The sequence below is a fragment of the Tenrec ecaudatus genome, chromosome 8 (genome assembly GCF_050624435.1).
Source record: "Tenrec ecaudatus isolate mTenEca1 chromosome 8, mTenEca1.hap1, whole genome shotgun sequence".
Lineage (NCBI taxonomy): Eukaryota > Metazoa > Chordata > Mammalia > Afrosoricida > Tenrecidae > Tenrec > Tenrec ecaudatus.
Window position 1 is genome coordinate 137,774,700 of NC_134537.1, and position 3,251 is coordinate 137,777,950.

Below are 3,251 nucleotides of genomic sequence, written 5' to 3' on the forward strand. Positions count from 1 at the left end.
GGAGCTGAGTATGCAGAAGCTTCTTTGAGGGAATCCAATCCAACTCTGGCTATTTTAATAGTCCAGTATTCTGTGAAGAGCCCTGGTCATATAATTGTTATGCATTGGGCTGATAACAACAAGGTCAGCAGTTTGAAACCACCAGCTACTCTGAGTTGAGAAAGACGAGGCTTTCTACTCCTATAAAGAGTTGCAATTTCAGAAGCTCACAGGGCCAGATCTACCCTGTCCTATAAGGTCACTATGAGTCAAAAGGTGAGTTATGTCCCGTGACGTTAGGTAAAGACAATATAAAGGCATGTATCTGGTGAATTTTAGCTTGTATTGCAATTTAAAGGTAACTGGGCAGGTGGGGGCACTGTGGGGTGGTGTGGGGGTGGGTAGTTGTTATCCAAATTAAGAGACTGTCCTAGCAAGCACGGGTTTGGGCTCAAGAGAAGCTGTGGTAGATGCGCTGTCACGTTTTTTTTAATTGTATGAGACCAAACGTCCCTGGGCTCCTACAAGAGACTAGCAGCCAGGGATAAATAAGAAACAGCTTTACTTTGAGCAGGGGGAACGACAGCATAGCACTAACCGGCTATATTGTGGTCTAAATCCTGCTGTAGCGCTGCCACATTTTAGGAAGGTTTTGAAGCACCCGGTGTGCTGAAAGCGGATGTGGCCCTGGTGGAAGAGGAGAAGCGCAAATGCCATCTCACTAGGAGCTACCAGAGCTCCCTGACAGTCGCCGATCATTCTGCCTTTGAAACCGACCTAAATGAGAAATGAATTTGAAAGACTGGTTTCTCAACAACCAGTTGACTTGCTCAGTATGAAACGCTACGAGCTTCCAGCCCTTTCGACAGGCCAGCAAAATGACACTTCCGCCTGGTAAGCGTACACGAACAATTCGAGGGTCCAGTAGAGCATCAAGCATTTCTAAAGGAGAATCTGGAACGAATGGCACAGCATGGATGGTCTGCCAGAAAAACATATAATGAAAATCTAGTTTATATAACTGAACAAGCCCAGAAGAGGCTTCAGAAATTAAGGAAATACTCAAGATTTAAGCAATCAGTGAAAGCACATGAAACAGACAGCTGGGTCTATGAGGGGGCAATAAAAATAAAAAGTGCAATGTCTTTTTTCAAAACTATGTACTTAAATTTAATTTTTTTTTTTACAAAACAACCTTAGAACCTTCAAATTACTCTCCATTACACTTAATACATTTGTCAAATCAGCTATTCCATTCTTGGAAACATTTTTCAAACTCATCTGTTTGGATGGCTGACAGCACCTACCTCATTTTTTCCCCTCACCTCTTCTACCTCATCAAATCACTGTCCTTTTATGTTCCTTTGCGTTCATGGAAACAAAAATAAGGCACATGGAGTGAGGTCAGGTGAGTCAGATGCGTGAGGCAAGAGGGACGGGACATGCTGCTTTTGCCAAGAACGGGCGCAGTGAGATGGCTGCATGAGCAGTGCATTGGCCTGGTGGAAAGACCAGTACTCTGACTTCCACAAACCAGGCCTTTTATATCACACACAATTTTTTCCCAGAACTTCTAAATAGAAAGCTTGATTAACTGTCTGACTTGTGGAAAGAACTCCAAATGCTCTATCTCCCTCACATCAAAAAAACCCAAAACAACAACAAATGATCATCATCTTGATCTTTGCTTTCACTGGGTAAGGGGTGGTGGTGACTCCCACCGGCTTGATGGATGCTTGGTTTCAGGGTTGTAAGAATAGCACCATGTCTTGTTATCCGTAATGACCTTGGGAAATAACTCTGGGCTGTTGTTGAGCTGTTCTTTCAAAGCATGTCATGTTTCCAATCATGCTCTTTTGTCCTGCTTAGTCAGAAAGGCACAGATTTTGCAGTGACCATTCTCACTTTGAAATCTTCTGTTAAAATTCGTTAAACTGAACTCCCCCATCTCTACAATGATCATCATCAGTCTTAGAGCACAAAGTGCACTGATTTCGTAGATATTTCATCTGTCAAGTGCACTATTTTGTGGACATTTCATCTGCTCAGAAAGTTGACGGACATCCAGACCAAGGTTTGTCATCAATGAGAAAACCACTCCTACACTTGCGTTTTCCCCTAGTGATGTCCTTGTAAGTTGTGTTCAACACCACAGCAGTTACTGCAGCATTTCTCCAGAGCAGGAAACAAAAGTCACAGCCACAAACTGTTCTCTTACATTGGCCATTGCCAACCAACAAGGTCTGAGTAAAACTGCTTTTATGAGAAATTCACTGTGACCAGCAAGAACCTTCCTAGGTGGCGCCAAACAAGTAGCTGGATGCTTGCTGGCAGGAAAAATGTATACTACAAAAGCTCAGTGCAGAAGAGCTTTTTTCCCGTTTGTTTGGGGTGGGGGTACCCCCTCGTAATTTGAGAGAAATGGAGTCAATTTGGGGATACCTGGTTAATAGGAATTATGAGATTGAACAGAGTATTGTACAACTAGGTAATGAAATCTATCAAATGAAGCAGCAACATGGCGATGCAAACAAAGAAAACATGTGGCCACTCTTCTGAAAAGAGAAATGATTTGTTTCCCAAAAGAAGAGCAGATGAGCTTCCACAGACTACCAGGCATCTGAGCCATTTTTGACCACAAAGGATCAACAGCAACTATGGGAATGGCCAGTGGTTGTATGGTTAATAGCCATAAACTACATAAACTGTTGTATTATTTCCACATGTATATTTTAGCAAAAAAATAACTAAACATTACCATGGTGGTATTTTATAGCCTTGAAAAAATCAAGCTTACAAGATAAGTATGGCTTTAAAGTAGTATTTTGACAATTACTTTTGAGCTACTTGAGCCTTTGTTATTTTGCCTCCAAAAGATCGTTATGAAAAGTCTGTGACAGGTTCAAGTATTTGGGTGGATTGAAATGGATATAATGAAACAAAATGTGTATACATTGTTGATTGTAAATCTGATGTCGGTTTATAAATCTCCAGCTAAACCATAATAAAAACTTTTGTTTTGTTTTTTTAAGGGGGGAAAATGAAGTCGGTGAGGATATTTACAAGACAATTTGTGGTAATTTAATATCTGTATTTGTTTCTTCACCGGAGACATGAAAACATTGGCTGTGAGCATCTTTCTGGTGGTGCCCGTTTTCTGATTTTGAAGGTCAGAAGTCTGGCACAGGACTTAGGGGGCTCAAATCAAGATGTCAACTGCTCTGTGTTCCTTCTGGAGGCTCTGTGGAGAATAAGTGTTTCTCATTTTTAGC

The 3,251-nt window shown here is 41.5% G+C and overlaps 1 non-coding gene and 1 pseudogene across 1 annotated transcript; one reads left to right on the top strand and one right to left on the bottom strand.

Annotated features, from left to right (window-relative positions):
* Window positions 1–243: 243 nt before the first annotated feature.
* On the top strand, window positions 244–2,538 carry LOC142455543 (pre-mRNA-splicing factor SPF27 pseudogene; annotated as a pseudogene).
* On the bottom strand, window positions 473–605 carry LOC142455785 (small nucleolar RNA SNORA63). The gene has a single exon (XR_012785915.1). It is a non-coding gene; the product is annotated as a small nucleolar RNA SNORA63 (small nucleolar RNA).
* Window positions 2,539–3,251: the final 713 nt, after the last annotated feature.